The sequence below is a fragment of the Oryctolagus cuniculus genome, chromosome 11 (assembly GCF_051225735.1).
Source record: "Oryctolagus cuniculus isolate XC-2025 breed Fujian yellow rabbit chromosome 11, ASM5122573v1, whole genome shotgun sequence".
Lineage (NCBI taxonomy): Eukaryota > Metazoa > Chordata > Mammalia > Lagomorpha > Leporidae > Oryctolagus > Oryctolagus cuniculus.
Genome location: NC_142877.1, coordinates 75,965,968 through 75,986,839, shown reverse-complemented (window position 1 = coordinate 75,986,839; position 20,872 = coordinate 75,965,968). Strand labels below are relative to the sequence as shown.

General features: G+C 40.8%; 1 long non-coding RNA gene across 2 annotated transcripts in view; it reads left to right on the top strand.

Moving 5' to 3' along the window:
• The window catches only part of LOC149123532 (uncharacterized), a 119,122-nt gene that overhangs the window by 86,513 nt on the left and 11,737 nt on the right, over positions 1 to 20,872 (top strand). The window contains exon 3 of one of the 2 annotated variants that reach the window (XR_016217147.1): positions 11,457 to 11,672. The exons of the other annotated variant lie outside the window; for it this stretch is intronic. This is a non-coding gene — a long non-coding RNA (uncharacterized LOC149123532). Of the gene's footprint in view, positions 1 to 11,456; positions 11,673 to 20,872 lie in introns of those variants that run through there. 2 annotated transcript variants of the gene reach the window in all.

The window sequence follows — 20,872 nt, the reverse complement described above, 5'->3', positions numbered from 1 at the left end:
CCCTCCAATGGCCGCCACTGCAGCCGGCGCACCGCGCTGATCCGATGGCAGGAGCCAGGATCCAGGTGCTTTTCCTGGTCTCCCATGGGGTGCAGGGCCCAAGCACCTGGGCCATCCTCCACTGCACTCCCTGGCCATAGCAGAGAGCTGGCCTGGAAGAGGGGCAACCGGGACAGAATCCGGCACCCCGACCGGGACTAGAACCCGGTGTGCCGGTGCCGCAAGGTGGAGGATTAGCCTATTGAGCCACGGTGCCAGCTAGCTTACCCTAACTTTAAAAGAAACCATCACCCCATCTTCCAAAGTTAGTATGCCATTTTGGATCCCCATCACAATGAATGATGGTTAGTGTTGCTCAATTTCCACTTCAGTGTTTACTTTTGTCAGTATTTGATATTTCTGTTTTAAGCTAATCAATAGGTATATACAAAGGTACCATTGGTGTTTAACTTGAAGTTTACTAACATGAATTTGAGCATTTTCTGTGGTCATTTGCCATCTGTGTAACTTCATTTCTGAAGGTATTTGTTCAGATTATTTATTTTTAAGAATTGCAATGGGGTGGGTATTTGGCACAGTGGCAGGGATGTGTTTTGGGGTACCTGCATCTCACATCAGAGTGCTTGGGTTTGACTCCTGTGTCCTCTTCTAATCCCACCTTACTGCTAGTGTGCACCCTGATAGGCAGCAGGTGATGACTCAAGTCTTTGCATTCCCACCACCCATATGGGAGACCTAGGTCCTGGCTACTGCCTTCAGCTTTGTAGACCTAACTAGATGCCTACCCATTCCATATCAGTACCAGGGAAGTTCCATCCGTTAGTTCAGACTTGAGGTATTTTTTTTTTTTTTTTTTTTTTTTTTTTTTATTTTTTGACAGGCAGAGTGGACAGTGAGAGAGAGAGACAGAGAGAGAAAGGTCTTCCTTTGCCGTTGGATCACCCTCCAATGGCCGCCGCTGCAGCCGGCGCACCGCGCTGATCCGATGGCAGGAGCCAGGATCCAGGTGCTTTTCCTGGTCTCCCATGGGGTGCAGGGCCCAAGCACCTGGGCCATCCTCCACTGCACTCCCTGGCCATAGCAGAGAGCTGGCCTGGAAGAGGGGCAACCGGGACAGAATCCGGCGCCCCAACCGGGACTAGAACCCGGTGTGCCGGCGCCGCAAGGTGGAGGATTAGCCTATTGAGCCACGGCGCCGGCTCCAGACTTGAGGTATTTGATGTGCACAATTGTGAATATAGCAAACTGCTCATCAGTAGAGTTGTGATGAACAGCATATTAACTCTAGGAAGAATTCTGTGTTATGGTCACACATACTTCTGTGCAGCTTCTCATCACTTTGTGGAAATCTCCACCTCATTAGCTGAGACTTGGCTCATCAGATACAAGCATCACCATTTTCTGGGAAATGGTTAGAAACACAGACTCTCAGACCCCATCCCAGAATCAGGAGCAGAATCTGTGTTGTAACAACATCTACAGGTTAGTCCTGTGCACCTCAAAACCCAAGAAAGACTGCCAGGAGCTGTCTGTCACTTCTTCCTTCATCCCCGTCACACATCTCTTTTGAGTCCTAATTCCATAGGCCTTTTGTCTCTGATTCATGAGGTCACAACTAGTTAGTCTATTAAGTGACAACATTATAGTGTGTCAGCGGGAACAATACAATCCTAGGGACATGAGGGCAACTGACTTCTTTTGCAGTGATAACGGGATTCCTCCCATTGGATTAAACAAATACACGAAATAGAGAATTTCTCTTTTTTTGTTTAACTCAATGGAGGGAAAAAATCAAGTAAGAGGTGAAATATACTTTGCACAGCCCATTTATAGTAACCTTTATGAAGGAGATTTGTGCCCTCATCTATTGCTAAGGATTACTCAGGATTTTTGCATTCATACATTCGATAAGAATAGACGAAACAGTGCATTGTTACCATGACAATGGGAACATTTAGTTTATTTTTTCCCCTATTTTGGTACAGGTATCTTTTTCCTTGTATTCTCTGCAGCTTTTGAATGAAGATTTCTGATGATGTTTTTTAAGTTTTACATATTTATTTGAAAGGCAGGGTGAGAGTGAGAGGTAGAGAGAGAAATGTGCTCTTTCACACTTCAAATGTCTGCAACAGGAGGGCTGAAACCAGGAGCCCAGAACACCTTCTGGGTCTCCCACATGGGTGTCGGGGATCGAAGTATTTGACCCATCACTTGCTGCCTTCCAAGCATTTTAGCACAACCATGAATTAGAGGTGGAGCCAGAACTCAAACCCAGGCCCTCTGATATGAGAGGTGGGTATCCCAAGCAGCAGTTTAATCGCTGTGCCATGTTACCCATGTCTGATTTTCTTTCATTTTTCTTCTTTATAGCATTTTTTTTCTTAAAATGGTGGGAAAATGATGAAATGTTTAACCTATTTTGTAAATAATAAGCCTATTTATTACTGCATGTGTCAAAAAATTAGAGGAATCCAAAAGTTGGTATAATAGAGCACCAATCTTTGTCAACAAGAGTTGTATGAAGCACCAACCTACTAGAACAAAGGCTGGTTTCTGTTCTGGTTGCTCTCAATTGGGAATAGGATCTTTTTGCAACCATTTCTTCAGCTTTCTCAGGCCTAAATTGACGAGTTCCAGGAAGAAGGTGTTCTCTAAGTGACATCCAGATCAACAGTTCTATCTTTCTGTGAATATGAATTTCCTCTTAAGTCAGCATATTAGCTTTTGTACTGCAAGTCATTCCTCTGTATCTCCCACATTTTTCCACCACTAATTTTTTTCTACTTGTGTAGACTGGACTGAAGATTGGCGGGCATTTTTGTGGATTTACCTGACATAACATGTCCCAATGTCTTGTTTAGTACTTTAAGCAATTTCCTCAGGCACCTTAATATTGAAAGCATAGCTCAGGTGTACAAGTGGTGAATGAAGCTGCTACAAAGCAATTTCGCTTTTGCAATACCTACTCCCAAGAGTGTATGCACTTCAAATATTCCCACAATCTAAGACAAACAAACACAGTCCATTCATCCCTAGTGCCATAGGAAAACAGAACGGGGGTATCTAACCTTGAAGAGGAAGTACGTCCAAGGAAAGCATAGAAGGTAAACAATTTGTAGTAATTTGAACAATAGCCGCTCAAAGACATTAAACCCTAAACTCTGAAATTTGAAAACATGACATCATTTGGACAAAGGAATTTTACCAATGTAATTACATTAGGGATTCTGAGCTGAAGCAGTTAACACGGGTTAACTGAGCTGGCTCTAAATTCCATTACAATAATTGTAACAGCGAGGCAAAGGGATATAGCACAGACACAGTGGAGTAGGCAATGTGAAGGCATTGTCAGATACTGGAATGATATAACCACAAATACAAAAATTGCAGGGCAGCAGCCAGGGGCTGGAAGCTGCATGAACACATTCTCGGGTAGAACTCCCAGAGGCAGCACAGCCCTGATGAATTTCATATTTCTGCTAATTAAATGGTGAAAAATAAATTTCTATTGTTTTATGACACTAATCTGAGTTAAATTATTAGAACCACCCGAGAAAATTAATATACTGCTCATTTAAATATATATATTTAAAAATCTCCAATCAAAAACAGGAGTAAGTAGAAAAATTTCAATTTAAGCCAGAGAATTTGGGGCAGCATTATAGTGCAACAGGTTAAGCTATAGCCTGTGACACCAGCATTCCATATGGGTACTGATTCAAATCCTGACTGCTCTACTTTTGATCCAGCTCCCTGCTAATGTGCCTGGGAAAGCAACAGAAGGTGGTCCAAGTGCTTGGGGCCCTACAACCCATGTGGGAGATCCAGATGAAGCTCCTGGCTTTGGCCTGGCAAAGCCTCGGTCACTGTGGCTCATTTTGGAGTGAATTAGTGAATGGAAAATTTCTGTCTCTCTCTCCCTCTCTCTCTCTGTTTTCCTCTCTTTCTGGAACTATGCCTTTCAAATAAATCTTAAATAAAGTTTAAGAATTAGGTAGTAATCGTTGGTTCAAAAATATACAACACTGGCTTTTTAAAAATATTTCAAACTGTCAAATATCATAAACCATCTCAGAATTTTTTTTTAAGATTGATTTATTTATTTGAAAGGCAGAGTCAGAGAGGCAGAAGCAGAGAGAGAGAGAGTCTTTATCTGCTGGTTCACTCCCTAAATGGTCTCAACAGCTGGAGATGGGCCAAGAGCTTCTATCTAGGTCCCTCACATGGTCTCAGGGGCCCGAACACCTGGGCCATCCCTCATTGTCTTCCCAGGCCATATCAGAGAGCTGGATTGAAAGTGGAACGGCCAGACCTCCAACCTGCCCCCATATGGGATGCTGGCTCTGCAGACAGTGGCTTTACCTGCTATGCCATAGCACCAGCCCCAGAATTTCTAGATAAAAAGGAAAATGGGGAACCAGCGCTGTGGTGTAGTGGGTAAAAGCCACCACCTGCAGTGCTGGCATCCCATATGGGGGCAGGTTCGAGTCCCAGCTGCTCTACTTCTGATCCAGCTCTTTGCAATGGCCTGGGAAAGCAGTGTGGGAGACCTGGAAGAAACTCCTGGCTACTGGCTTCTGATAGGTGCAGCTCTAGGCATTGCGGCCATTTGGGGAGTGAACCCAAAGATTGAAAACCTGTCTCTTTCTGCCTTTCCTTCTCTGTCTGTGTAACTCTGGCTTTCAAATAAATAAATCTTAAAAAAAGAGGAAAATGGGACACAGCTTAAAATTGCCAACTTCCTGGACTCATTCCCAAACCAGAGCAGAAGTAGCCATGGGCGACTAGACACTGCTGATTAGAAGACAACACAATTTTCTAATGAGGGAAATGAGACTATGGAAGTTCTTCATTCTGGATTCAACTTGCTGCAGGACTCTTACTTCCTATATTACAGAGCTCCATTCACTGTTGATGAGAATATGAGAATAATGGTATTGTGATCATGGAAACAGTGTTTGTAGCATAACTAACCAATGATCAATAAATTTGTGCTATTTCATTAATCTTATCAACAATCTTGAGAAGAAAGTTTGAATTTAGAATCTGTTTTTAAAATGAAAACAAAATAAAGGCTAGAAAATTTAAATAACTTAAATGTTACAGTCAACTAACGAAAATATATTTCAAATCTAGTAGCTAAAACCCCATAATACATTCCTCTTAACTACCATGTTATATGGTAACACCTAATAGTACAAGGCTTACAACAGACTTTTTATTTTTTTAATTTTTTTAATTTTATTTATTTATTTATTTATTTGACAGGCAGATTTAGACAGTGAGAGAGAGAGAGACAGAGAGAAAGGTCTTCCTTTTCTGTTGGTTCACCCCCCAAATGGCCGTAAAGGCTGCCGAAGCCAGGATCCAGGTGCTTCCTTCTGGTCTCCCATGTGAGTGCAGGGCCCAAGCACTTGGGCCATCCTCAACTGCCTTCCTGGGCCACAGCAGAGAGATGGACTGGGAGAGGAGCAACCGGGACAGAATCTGGTGCCCCAACTGGGACTAGAACCTGGGGTGCCGGCGCCGCAGGTGGAGGATTAGCCTACTGAGCCCCAGCGCTGGCCCATAGAACAGACTTTTGTTATGGAAATAAAACTTATCTGGCCTTCAAAATTCTGGAAGCATCCATGAGCATTCTCAAGGATGATCCTTCCTGAACTGCTATTGCCTTATATGTATGGATTGAAAAATTTTGAGCAGGTCCAGGCATTACGGCACAGCAGGTTAAGTGCCACTTGAAATGCCTGCATCCCGTTGTACAGCACCAATTTGATTCCTGGATATTCTACTTATGACCCAACTGCCCACTAATGCACCTGGGGAGGCAATGAGTCAGGACCCAAGTACTTGAGTCCCTGCCATACATGAAGAAGACCTGGATGGTGTTCCAGGTTCCAGGCTTCAGCCTCGTTCAGCCCTGGTTATTGACAGCATATGGGGAGTGAATCAGTGGATTGAATGTACCGCTCACTCTCTCACTGTTGCTCTCACCTACGCTCTGTCAATCTCAAATAAATAGATAATTAAATATTTTTTATAAAAGTTGAGCTGATTTTTACCCCATTGAAATTTTGGTTGGAAGCTTGTACTGTCTTTTCTTCTACATGTCTTTGTACTGAAATTTTTAATACATCACATATATTTTATATATATATATATATATAAAACATTTTTAGTCAGTAAAAATCATATAAAATTTAGGTACAAATATGACAGCATAGATATAAAGTGGGTTTTTTTAATTAATTCATTATTTTGGTTTATTTTAAACTCTGAATCCTGAACTCAGTTTTCCTTGCTTTTTCATTTTCTTTTCAGGTGATGTTATGTCTTCTAGAAACTGAAAAAAAAAATTACCTGGATTAGTAGCTGAGACTAAGGTATAACTGAAAGGTCAAGTCAAATCTTATCTCTGGATGCACCTAAGATGTCAGTCAATGGTTTTATCTTCCATGAATTTCAGATCCCAAATTTTCCTAAGATTACCAAGTTTTAAAAGGTCCAGTTTAAAGTCTATTTCAAAAGTATTCTTCAAGATTCATCTTGAATTAATTTTCTTTATGTTCAGATAAACTTTCATGAACCTTTAGACAAATCTTTCTTTCAAATATAAAACTATATTTCTGGGCCGGCGCCGCGGCTCACTAGGCTAATCCTCCGCCTTGCAGTGCCGGCACACCAGGTTCTAGTCCCGGTCAGGGTGCCGGTTTCTGTGCCGGTTGCCCCTCTTCCAGGCCAGCTCTCTGCTGTGGCCAGGGAGTGCAGTGGAGGATGGCTGAAAGTACTTGGACCCTGCACCCCATGGGAGACCAGGATAAGTACCTGGCTCCTGCCATCGGATCAGCACGGTGCGCGGCGGCCATTGGAGGGTGAACCAATGGCAAAAATGGAAGACCTTTCTCTCTGTCTCTCTCTCTCTCACTGTCCACTCTGCCTGTCAAAATAAATAAATAAATAAATAATACATTAAAAATATATTTGTACATTCAGGATTTAATATATATTTTATATTTTTCTCCCTATATATATCACCTATAGCACTTCAAAAATATACTTATAAAGTGATTTGATTTACATGTAAATATTGTGTACCTACATACACAAATGTTGTTACAATTCTAATGCTCATGTGTGTAAAATGATACCTTGGAATGGTTATCTTGTGAAAGCTAGTGTGCCGCTTGAGCTGCCTAAATATCAATGACCAGTGGCATATTACTTGCCACTTGCCACATTCACTTTGAATGTTTTACTGGGCTAATCCTAAAGGCAGAATTGTTTCATGCACAGTGTGCAGCAAACATCCTCTTTGCCAGATTTCGGTTCTAGCACTTCCTCTGCCCACTCATTCAGCCTTTGTCTCCTCCCACTGAGGTACCTATAGCAGTTTGCTCCAGTCAACACTCTTGAGCTGCTTCCCTAAGTGCACTGGGGCAGCTATTCTCCCGTCACTGTCACTGCAATAACATCTTCAGTTATTAGCAGAACCTCATTGTTGCCCAGAATTAAGTCTGCATTTCCTTCTTTCTATTTCACCTGTGTGTTTGCATAGTCTAAGGTTTGGCAGTTGGATTAGTGAAATAAATATACTCACCAGGTTCTAGTCCCGGTCGGGGCGCCAGATTCTGTCCCAGTTGCCGCTCTTCCAGGCCAGCTCTCTGCTGTGGCCAGGGAGTGCAGTGGAGGATGGCCCAAGTGCTTGGGCCCTGCACCCCATGGGAGACCAGGAGAAGTACTGGCTCTTGCCTTTGGATCAGCGCGGTGCGCCGGCCGCGGCGGCCATTGGAGGGTAAACCAACGGCAAAGGAAGACCTTTCTCTCTGTCTCTCTCTCTCACTGTCCACTCTGCCTGTAAAAAAAAAAAAAAAAGAAAAGAAAAAGAAAAAACAAAAAGAAATATACTAACATTTCTAGGTCTACCTGTATCTTCCTTCTCCCCTTTCCCCACGATCTAGTTAAACTGTAGAAGAACTGAAGAGCTTTCTGGATTATATAGCTAAAGGCAACATCCTAAGGACTGCAGAGTCATATCACAGGATTTTGTTTAATTGTTCTGTAGAATCACCATTCAAACTCTAGACTTCCTACACAGACATGAGTAGGAAATAAACTGTCTCCTCATTTAAAAATGCTTTTTGGCTGCTGTCTGAGTGGCTGGTCCAATATCCAATACAAGCTCTAGTAAACTTTCCCCTCGCCATGCTATGGGACTGCTCATCTGCCTGGTATTGTCCCATGTGATTCATCTTCTGTTTTGCATCCCCAGCTTCCTAGTGTAAGTTATGCAATACTGCCACACTGCACAGATAAACACAGCACAGTGAGGAGCGGTGTGTCCTCTACTGCTCACCGCGCTCTTTAAGGCTGGAAGGAAGTAAAGAGTGCAAGGATCCTCAGACAATTCCCGTGGAGTGCTAGCAATGGCTGTTCTTTCACTTTTGTGGCATGCCAGCTTCTCTTCAGTGCCTAATAAGAAATTGAGGGTGAGGACAGTGAATGTTTTTTACTTTGAGGAATTGCTTACTTCTACTTCTTCCCCATTCATTTTTCTTTATTTTCATATCTATCTCTCTCACACTCGCTCCTCTCCTTCTTGCCATCTCCCAGCCCCCGGTAAGGACTTGTGGTCCTATTATCTAATTACCATTGGAAAATATTGACTCTTTCTGTAAGATAAGTCTATATCTAAGCTGTGTAGACAACTATTCAGTTTTTTTTTAATTTTGATTTTATTTGACAGATAGCGAGATCATCCATCCACTGATTTTCTCCCTGAATGCCCTCAATAAGCCAGGACAGAGCTGGGCTGAAACCAGAAGCCAGGAAATTAATTCATGTCTCTGATGTGGGTGGCAGGGATTGGAGGGCTTGAGCCATCATCTGCTGACTCCCATAGTATGCATTAACAAGAATTTGGATTGGAAGCACAGCTAGGACTTAAAACTCTGATACGGAATGCAGGCATACCAAGACATGTCTTAATCATTTCACCAAACCCCATTCTAATTCAAGTATTTTTATAGAAATCTTGCTGTTACTGCAAATCATGCAATAAGGCTAAATACCACAATAAGAGGGATATTTAGATATTATTTGTATTTGAGTCTCTAACCTATTCAAAAGGTCATGCTACCCATATACTTGAAGAAATTTAATTATTCACCAAATGCCAGTAGCGGTATAAACCATGAAAAGAAAAGAAACAAAATAACCAAGTTAGTTTTGAACTATTGAAGATATCTTATAAATAAGTAATAAATCTAATCTTTGTCTTAGATGTGTTCTGGAGATATTTATTTGATGAAATCACCCAATCTCACTAAATCTCAGTTTCTGATTCTACAAAGTGAAAATAGTAACCACTCTCATTTCACAGGGTTCTTGTGAGGATCAAATGAGGAAAAATAATTATGAGAGGAATTTGAAAACTGGAAGATGCAGACAAATTTGAAGATATATTATCATAGAATCAACACTTTTTGCCTCTTATAAATTTTACGATTTGAGCTCCCCTTTATTTTCTTATTAAATTCCAATTTGAATGGTTTACTTTATGGTATGTTAAGTCAATAAGTATGCCAGTAATCACATATTTTATGTTCTGAGAAATTATACTTTCCTTTAATAAGCATTAGCATTTACTACACACCATGCATTTTAAGATAAATGAGTTTGCACCCTTCAAAGAGCTCAAGTTCCAATAAAAAAGAAAGAGATGATAAGTATTATAAGTTGAGGGATTCAATTATAAACTTAAATGTAGGATGCTAGTGGAACATAAAATTTTGAAGGCAAGTATTTTGAAACATGCTGTATAGATTCCCAAGTGAAGAACGACAATAGTTTTGATCCGAGTAACAGAAACATAAGTACAATTAGGTCAAATAAAGAGACAGAAGAGAAAAGGAAGAAGAGAGAGGAGAGAGAAAGGAAGCAAGGCAGAAAAGAAGGAAGGGAGGGAAGGGGGGGTGAGAAAGAGTGGGCGTGTAGCCTGGCAGTTAACACAATTATGATGCTCACTCCCATATCAGAGTGCCTAGGATTGATACCAGGCTGTGACTCCTTAACCATAGGTTCCTGATAATTCAAACTATGAGAGATCACAGTGATGACCCAAGTGGTTGCATTCCTGCTATGCAAGTGGGAGACCTGGGTTCAGTTTCTGGCTCCTGGCTTCTGTCTAATCCACTCCAGGAATGATGGGGGCATTTGAGGGGTAAGCCAGTGGAGGGTAGCACTCGCTACTCTTCTCTCCCTCTGAAATAAAGAAATCTTATATTTATTTGAGAGGGAGAAAGATCATTTCCATCTGCTGATTTACTTCCCAAATGGTTGCAATGGCCAGGACTGGGCCAGGTTGAAACCAGGGGCCAGGAATTTCATCTGGGCCTCTATTATGGGTGGCACAGGCCCAAGTATCTGGGCTGTCTTCCATTGCCTTCCTAGGCACATTAGTAGGAAGCTGGATTGGAAATGGAGCAGTCGGGACTGAAACTGATACAGCTCAACCTCTCCACTACAGCTCTGGCCCCTCTGTTCTCACTTTAGAATTTTTTTGAATTGAGTTTAAACTCCTATAAGATCTCCTTTGATGGCATTTAATATGTTTACAAGCGGTTCTCATTGTATATGTTATCATTACAGCAAAAGTACTAAGAAAATGATGTTTTCTGATGACTGACTGGTTCCAGTAAAGATGTGGAGAGGACTTAGGCCACTTTAGTTTTTTTCACATGTCCACCCAGGGGGGACTGTTGTGAACAACAACATGGGTTCTCTGAGTACTGTACCCACCACAAGGTTATTGAATCAGAGTTAGGTTAAGGAGAGATCCTTCAGTGCTAAAGGATTGTTTCCTGCATGAGGTTTTATGCTTACATCATTTGCTTTAACATCCCACTCACCTAAGCAATAAGGAAACTTTGGCCAGGGATTGTGTGCTCTCCATAACTCTGTTTCTCAGTGCCTTACACATAGGAAAAGTTACTAAATATCCATTAGGGTGAATGGATGAGTGAAAGGTAGACAGTCATCTGATATGAAGGAAAAAAAATGAAGTTTATGATGAGAGCAATAAATTTATTTGTAGATGTACCTATGATTAAATTTATTTCTCCATATCCAAACTCAGACTTCCATCCAAGATCTTTCATCAGGGATTCCAAGAGTATTAGCATATCTGTTGAATAATTAATATATTCCCTTAATTTGTGACTAGCAATTTCATGAGTTAAAAATTTTCAGAAATCTGAAATGTTATCATCCCTTCAGTTAAGAGTTTTATTACTCTCCTCTCTTCCTGTGTAATTCTGACTTTCTAATAAATAAGTAAATATTTAAATAATAATAATAAGGAGCTGGCACTGTGGCATGGCGGGTAAAGCTGCTACCTGCAGTGCCAGCATCCCATATGGAAGCCGGTTCGAGTCCTGTTTGCTCTACTTCCATCCCAGCTCTCTGCTGTGGCCTGGGAAAGCAACAGAGGATGGCCCAAGTCCTTGGACCCCTGTACCCACGTGGGAAACCTGGAGGAAGCTCCTGGCTCCTGGCTCCTGGCTTCGGATCAGCCCAGCTCCAACCATTTTGGCCAATCGGGGGAGTGAACCAATGGATGAAAGAACTCTCTCTCTCTCTCTCTCTCTCTCTCTCTCTGCCTTTCCTTCTCTCTCTGTAACTCTTTCAAATAAATAAATATATAAACCTTTTAAAAATAATAAAGAGTTTTATTAGCTGTAACATTTTCTGGATTAAGCAATAAATTAAGTTGTATTTTACATTTTTATACTAAAATACAGCCAAATGTCAGTCATGTCATGTGTGTTAGCTGGAATTTATTGGCTGATACAGTTTAAATATTTACAGGTAGACCTGCTACATCCTCTGTCTACATTCTGTCATGGGGCAGATTTCAACACAAAGTAGACTTCTTTTGTGATGTTACCATGACAACCAGGGGCTCTTCCATACTACACTCTCTTTCATTCTTGTCACTAAGATGGAGCGAATGTCTTCTTCACCATATTCCAGACAACTGTGGACAATAACTATCTGGCTGTATTTGTTGGCTGGGTCTGTCCTAACAAAGTCCCGCAAACTGTGGCTCACACCACGGAAATTCATTTTCTGACGATTGCAGGTGCTGTGAGCCTGAGGGCACTGCCCACAGCATTACCCTCTTCTAGATGCCTTTCTTCTCAGCTTTTAGATGCCCACGTCTGTGTTTTCACGTGGGCTTTTCTCTGTGAGCATCCGAATCTGCTCTCTTCATAAGCAGGTCAGGCAGATTGGATTAGAACCCACCTGTGGGATCTTATTTAAATCATTACCTTTTTTAAGACCTTCTCCATGAATACAATCACATTCTGAGTTACAATGAATTGGGAGGGAAACACAGTTTAGCCCAAAACACTGGCTTAGCTAAGACAGCACTTGCCAGTAGTTGTAGGTACTCTTTTTTTTTTTTTTTTAATGTATTTGACAGATAGAGTTAGACTGTGAGAGAGAGAGACAGAAAGATCTTCCCTCCATTGGTTCACCCCCCAAATTGCCGCAACGGCCAGAATTGCGCCAATCTGAAGCCAGGTGCTTCCTCCTGGTCTCCCAGGTGGGTGCAGGGGCCCAAGCACTTGGGCCATCCTCCACTGCCCTCCTGGGCCACAGCAGAGAGCTGGAGTGGAAGAGGAGCAACCGGGACTAGAACCCGGTACCCACATGGGATGCTGGTGCCTCAGGCGGAGGATCAACCAAGTGAGCCACAGTGCTGGCCCCTGTGGATACTCTTAAGAAGTAGAAATGTGGCTGTTGTGACTGAGGAACTCAATGTTGTTACTTTATTTAATGTTAATTAATTTAAATCCAGATGGTTACATGTGTCTAGTTACTACCAGGAATATATGGTACAGACCTAGAAAAACACTAATCATCATCATAATAGGTGATATTTGTGGATTTTTACTATATTTATGCTAAATTTCGGTAAATGTACATTCAAATAAGCATCAGATAAGATTTTTCATTATTATCCCAAGTTTTCAAATCAGGAATCAGTTCTGATGCCTGCATAATGTGACTCCAGGGCATAAACTTGCTAAATTTCACATTTTGGGAAAGAAATCAACAACAACAAATATAAATGATCTCAAGCCCTCGTAGATATTTAGTGCCAGAGCCAAGACGGTAACTCAGATCATTATTTCAAATCACATTCCAAATTTAATGTCATTCAAGTCAAGAAACTTTTGGAAAGTCTAGAAAATGTCAGCCTCTAAATACTAGGGATATTGCAGTGAATAATATAACAACTTCAAGCTTATATTAAGTGGGATGAGACTATTCATTACAAACCCAATAAGTAAGAGATTACATAGAATGCTAAACTGTAATAAGTACTATGAAAAAGAAGAAATCAGAAAGCAATTCTGGGAGTTAGGAGTGCTGGAGTTGGAATATGGTTTATGCTTAAATATGAAAAGAGAGAATTTGAACAACTACTTCAAGGAAGTGAAAGAGTGTTCTGAATATGCCTGAAGAGAAACCATTTGAGGCCTCTGGCATAGTCAATGAAAAGTTGTTATGGAATGTATGTGCCTGAGAAATCCAAATTGTAGCAGGGAGGCCTATCTGGCTAGAGCAGGAGTGAGAAAGGATGTCAGAGGAGATAAGATGCAAGATCCCAGGTAGAGCACTGGGAATATTAAAATGTTAGCCCTCAGTGAAATTGAGATTATTTATTGCATTTTTAAAGTTTTATTTGTTTATTTCCTTGAAAGACAGAACTACGAAGAGAGGGAGGGGGGAAAACAGATCTCATATTGACTGATTTATTCCACACATTTACTTAGCAGTCAGGGCTGGGCCAGCCTGAAATTACGAGCCAGGAACCCAGTCTGGGTTTCAAAGTTAGACTGCAAGAATCTAGGGCCAGAGCTGTGGCATAGTGGGCTAAGCCTCCGTCTGTGGCTCCAGCATCCCATATGGGCGCCGGTTTGTGTCCCAGCTGCTCCTCTTCTGATCCAGTGCTCTGTTAATGGCCTGAGAAAGCAGCAGAAGATGACCCAAGTGCTTGGACCCTGAGGCTCCTGGCTCCTGGTTTTGAGTTGGCTCAGCTGTGGCCATTTCAGCCTTTTGTGGAGTGAACCAACAGATGGAAGACCTTTCTCTCTGTTTCTCCCTTTCTCTGTAACTCTGCTTCTCAAATAAATAAATAAAAATCTTAAAAAAAAGGAAGCCAATCAGCTAAGCCATCACCTGCTACCCCTTGGGCTGTGCATTAGCAAGAAGCTGGAATGGGAGCAGAACTGAACTTGCACCCAGGCACTCCATTAGGAGATGAAGGTGTCTAACCACTAAGCCAAATGCCTGTCCCTTGACTCGTGACTTAGATGAATTATTATGTTCGCCTTAATTCTGAGTTCAAGTCCTATCTCCACTCATGATGCAAGATTCCTTCTAATATGTATTCTGCTAAGTAGCACCAATGGCTCAAGTAATATAGTGCCTGCCACCCACCTGTGAGACCCGAATTGAGTTCCTAGATCTTGCTGTTGGCCTGGTTGGGCTCTGGCTGTTTTAAGGCATTTGAGGAGTAAAGACTGGATAGCAGATCCATCAGTCTGTCTCTCTTCCTTTCAAATAAAGAAAATGATTACTTAAAAATAATTAATGAAGCAGGAAATTGGAGAATGTTGGTATAAATGTTGCTGAATGGGGATATCAAAATATCCACTTGATTCCTTCTAGAACAAAATATCAAAATAATTTTTCACTTGGCCTTTCATCTTGAAATTATTAAAGTAATTTTGTTCTCAAGTTACATCAATTGCTGTATGCCTTTAGCTTTCTTAGGGCAAAACCAAAAATTTTGCTGTGGGTTTAGAAAAGGTGTTTCTGGTAGACATTGCTAATGACTTCATATTTTCCTTTTGTCCTGACCAAGAAAAATTTTAGTTTTATTCAGTGGAACTGTGCCAGCTAAGGCTCTTTTGCGCTAGCCAATGAAATAAAGGCTGAAATTATCTGGGAAAAAATGTATTTTTGACATACATTTCCCCTATTTAAAATATTTATTTATTTATTTGAAAGGCATAATGACAGAAGAGAAAGAGAAAATATGAATGAATGAATGTGTTTCAGGCACAGATTTACTCCCCAAATGGACACAACAGCCAGATCTGGGCCAGGCTGAGGCCAAGAGCTAGGAACTCCTTGTGGGTCTCCCGCATCTGGAGTAGGAGCAGAGACAGTCGAGCCGTTTGCGGCTGCTTTCCCTGGCATGTTGGCAGGAAGCTAGACTTCAGCTGGTACTCAGATATGAGATGCAGGCATTCCAGCTTACAGAACCACCATTCCAGGTATAGACTTTGCAACACCACTTTTTTTTTTTTTTTTTTTTTTTTTTTGCATTATATGAACTAAACTTTTTTCATTGCCACTGCACTAAGATTTTTATTTTCAGATGGTTTCTTTAAAATTTTCCTAAGTACCTTTGGGCATTCAGAGTTGCTAATTCTGTGATACGTGTGTGACATGGATATACTTTTCCTGAGGCCCTCTCTTTGATCTCTTAGATCAATCTTGAGAGCAGACTCAGAAGGGCAAGCCTTGTGGTGAACACAACCAGAACAAGGCTTAGTTTTAGAGATATCTATCTTCCCCTCTCAAAAGGGCAAGGAGGTCAGGTTCTGCTTTCTGTAAAGAAAGGGGCTTCACATTCCAGTTTTCTTATGTCCAATTTTCTTTCGTTGATTTGAATCATTTTTTTGAATTTGATCACAACACACACACACTCTATCTCTCTTTCTCAAACACACAAACACACACTCTACCTCTCTTTCTCAAATGCACATACACACACACACAGATACATATAAACATGAAATCACACCTTAATTTTATTGAATTTCACCTGCAGAATTAGGGTTACAAATATTTACAAATTTGTGGGATCAGGTGTGATATAGAAAAGCCCCCCGATAATTTCCCTCCCACTCGCACCCCTCCCATCTCCCGCTCCCTCTCCCATTCCATTCACATCAAGATCCATTTTCAATTATCTTTATATACAGAAGATCAATTTAGTATATATTAAGTAAAGATTTCAAGAATTTGCACCCACACAGAAACACAAAGTGTAAAATACTGTTTCAGTACTAGTTATAGCATTACTTCATATTGGACAACACATTAAGGACAGATCCCACATGAGGAGTAAGTGCACAGTGACTCCTGTTGTTGACTTAACAATTTGACACTCTTGTTTATGGCGTCAGTAATCTCCCTAGGCTCTAGTCATGAATTGCCAAGGCTATGGAAGCCTTTTGAGTTCGCCGACTTGGATCTTATTCCGACAGGATCATAGTCAAAGTGGAAGTTCTCTCCTCCCTTCAAAGAAAGGTATGTCGGTTGCCTGTTCACTTTCCTGACTGTTTCTTTTGAAGTACAGAAACTTCTCAATTTGATGCAAACCCAATAGTTAATTTTGGCTTTGACTGCCTGTGCTTCTGGGGTCTTTTCCAAGAAGTCTTTGCCAGTACCTATATCTTGCAGGGTTTCTCCAATGTTCTCTAATAATTTGATGGTGTCAGGTCGTAGATTTAAGTCTTTAATCCATGTTGAGTGAATTTTTGTGTAAGGTGTAAGGTAGGGGTCTTGCTTTGTGATTCTGCACGTGGAAATCCAATTTTCCCAGCACCATTTATTGAATAGACTGTCTTTGCTCCAGGAATTGGTTTTAGATCCCTGATTAAATATAAGTTGGCTGTAGATGTTTGGGTTGATTTCTGGTGTTTCAATTCTGTTCCATTGGTCTATCCATCTGTTTCTGTACCAGTACCATGCTGTTTTGATTACAACTGCCCTGTAGTATGTCCTGAAGTCTGGTATTGTGATGCCTCCGGCTTTGTTTTTGTTGTACAAGATTGCTTTAGCTATTCGAGGTCTCCTGTGTCTCCATATAAATTTCAGCATCATTTTTTCCAGATCTGAGAAGAAGGTCTTCGGTATCTTGATTGGTATTGCATTGAATCTATAAATTGCTTTTGGGAGAATGGACATTTTGATGATGTTGATTCTTCCAATCCATGAGCATGGAAGATTTTTCCATTTCTTGGTATCCTCTTCTATTTCTTTCTTTAAGGTTTTGTAATTTTCATCATAGAGATCTTTAACATCCTTGGTTAAGTTTATTCCAAGGTATTTGATTGTTTTTGTAGCTATTATGAATGGGATTGATCTTAGAAGTTCTTCCTCAGCCATGGCATTGCCCGTGTATACAAAGGCTGTTGATTTTTGTGCATTGATTTTATACCCTGCTACTTGGCCAAACTCTTCTATGAGTTCCAATAGTCTCTTAGTAGAGTTCTTTGGATCCCTTATATAAAGAATCATATCAACTGCAAAGAGGGATAGTTTGAGTTCTTCTTTCCCAATTTATATCCCTTATTTATTTATTTATTTATTGACAGGCAGAGTGGACAGTGACAGAGAGAGAGACAGAGAAAGGTCTTCCTTTGCCATTGGTTCACCCTTTAATTGCCACCGCGGCTGGCGCACTGCGGCCGGCCCACCACGCTGATCCAATGGCAGGAGCCAGGTACTTATCTTGGTCTCCCATGGGGTGCAGGGCCCAAGCACTTGGGCCATCCTCCACTGCACTCCCTGGCCACAGCAGAGAGCTGGCCTGGAAGAGGGGCAACTGGGACAGAATCCGGCACTGACCGGGACACAAACCCGGTGTGCTGGCACCGCGAGGCGGAGGGTTAGCCTAATGAGCTGTGGCGCCGGTCCCAATTTGTATCCCTTTAATTTCTTTTTCTTGCCTAATAGCTCTGGCTAAACCTCCCAGAACTATATTGAATAGCAGTGGTGAGAGTGGGCATCCCTGTCTGGTATCAGATCTCAGTGGAAATGCTTCCAACTTTTCCCCATTCAATAGGATGTTGGCCGTGGGTTTTTCATAAATTGCTTTGATTGTATTGAGGAATGTTCCTTCCATACCCAGTTTGCTTAGAATTTTCATCATGAACGGGTGTTGTATTTTATCAAATGCTTCCTCTGTGTCTATTGAGATAATCATATGGTTTTTCCTCTGCAGTCTGTTAATGTGGTGTATCACGTTGATTATTTTGCAAATATTGAACCATCCCTGCATACCAGGGATAAATCCCACTTGGTCTGGGTGGATGATCTTTCTGATGTGTTGTTGAATTCTATTGGCCAGTATTTTATTGAGGATTTTTGCGTCTATGTTCATCAGGAATATTGGTCTGTAATTCTCTTTCAATGCTGCATCTTTTTCTGGCCTAGGAATTAACGTGATGCTAGCTTCATAGAAAGAATTTGGGAGATTCCCTCTTTTTCGATTGTTCTGAATAGTTTGAGAAGAATTGGAGTTAGTTCTTTTTAAATGTCTGCTAGAATTCAGCAGTGAATCCATCCAGTCCTGGGCTTTTATTTGTTGGGAGGGCCTTTATTAGTGTTTCAATTTCTTACTCAGTTATTGGTCTGTTTAGGTTTTCTGTGTCTTCATGGTTCAATTTGGGTAGGTTACATGTGTCCAGGAATCTATCCATTGCTGATAGATTTCCCTGTTTGCTGGCATACAAGTCCTTGTAGTAATTTCTGATGATTCTTTTTATTTCTGTGGTGTCTGTTGTTACATTTCCTTTTTCATCTCTGATTTTATTGATTTGGGTCTTTTCTCTTCTGTTTTTAGTTAGTTGGGCCAATGGGGTGTCAATTTTGTTTATTTTTTCAAAAAACCAGCTCCTCGTTTGGCTGATTTTTTGTAATGTTTTTTTGGATTCAATCCTGTTGATATCTTCTCTGATTTTAATTATTTCTCTTCTCCTACTAGATTTGGGTCTGGTTTGCTGCAGTTTTTCTAGGTCCTTGACATGCAGTGAAAGCTATGTTATTTGGTGCCTTCCCAATTTCTTGATGTAGGCACCTATTGCTATAAACTTTCCTCTCAACACTTCTTTTGCCATATCCCATAAGTTTTGGTATGTTGTGTTGTTATCCTCATTTACTTCTATAAAGTTTTTGATTTCTCTTTTGATTTCTTCTATGACCCATTGTTCATTCAGGAGCATGTTGTTCAATCTCCATGTGTTTGCGTATGCTCTAGGGATTCCTGAGTTGCTGATTTCCAACTTCATTCCTCTATGGTCTGAGAAGCTGCATCGTGTGATTCTAATTCTTTTGAATTTGCTGAGACTTGCTTTATGGCCTAGTATGTGGTCAGTCCTAGAGAAGGTTCCATGTACTTCTGAGAAGAATGTAAATTCTTTATGTGTAGGATTAAAAGTTCTGTAGATATCTGTTAGATCCATTTGGGCTATAGTGCCATTTAAATCTACTGTTTCCTTGTTGATCTTCTGTCCTGTTGATCTGTCTATTTCTGAGAGTGGAGTATTGAAGTCCCCCAGTACTGTTGTATTGGGGTCTAAGTCTCCCTTTAAGTCCCTTTACAAATCTTTTAAATAAACCAGTGCCCTGTAATTAGGTGCATATACATTGATAATCATTATATCTTCCTGTTGAATTGATCGCTTAATCATTACATAGAGCCCTCTTTGTCTCTCTTAACAGTTTTTGTGTTAAAGTTTATGTTGTCTGATATTAAGATGGCTACACCCGCTCTTTTTCATTTTGTTGGCATGGTATATCTTTTTCCAGCCTTTCACTTTCAGTGTGCATGCATCTTTGTAGGAATGATGTGTTTCTTGTAAGCAGCAAATAGATGGGTTTTGTTCCTTAACACAATCAGCCAATCGGTGTCTTTTAACTGGACGTTTCAGGTCATTAACATTCAATGGACTATTGACAAGTAGTAATTTTGCCCTACAATTTGCCAAAGATATTTCTAATATATGCTTGGAACTTCTTGTGATCTTTTGCTGTGAGGTTTCCTTCCTTTACCTTCTTTCATACTGATGGCTGTGTTTCTGTGTGTAACACATCTTTAAGCATCTTTTGCAGGGCTGGACGAGTGGCCACAAATTCTTTCAATTTCTGTTTGCTGTGAAAGGTCTTTATTTCACCTTCATTCACAAATGAGAGCTAGCAGGATATAATATTCTGGGCTGGTGGTTTTTCTCTCTCAGTACCTGGGCTATGTCTCGCCATTCCCTTCTAGCCTGTAGGGTTTCTGATGAGAAGTCTGCTGTGAGTCTAATTGGAGATCCTCTGAGAGTAATCTGACGTTTCTCTCTTGCACATTTTAGGATCTTTCCTTTATGTTTCACAGTTGTGAGTTTGATTACAACGTGTCGTGGTGAGGATCTCTTTTGGTCATGTTTGCTAGGGGTTCTATGAGCTTTCTGTACTAGGATGTCTCTGTCCTTCTCCAAACCCAGGAAGTTCTCTGCAAATATCTCACTCAAAAGGCCTTCTAATCCTTTCTCTCTCTCCATGCCTTCAGGAACTCCTAGAACCTGAATGTTGGGGTTTTTAATAGTATCCTGTAGATTCCCAATGATATTTTTTAGATTTCTAATTTCCTCTTCTTTTCTTTGGTTTGACTGTATACTTTCCTGTCCTCTGTCTTCTAAGTCCAATATTCTCTCTTCTGTTTCACTGACTCTGTTTTTAAGGCTCTCTAATGTGTTTGTCATTTGTTCTATTGAATTCTTCATTTCATTTTGATTCCTCGTTAAGATTTCATTTTCTCAAAGGAGATTTTCTGTCCTGTCCTGTAAGGATTTCCGTAGCTGAATCATTTGTTTTTGAAAACTTCTAATTGTTCTTGTTATAAATTTTTTGAAATCAGTATCTTGCATTTCTTCCATCTCATCATCTTCATAAACTTGGCTTAACAGTAAATATGCATGCTTATTGCATATTTACACTGTGTGTGTATGTGTTTAAA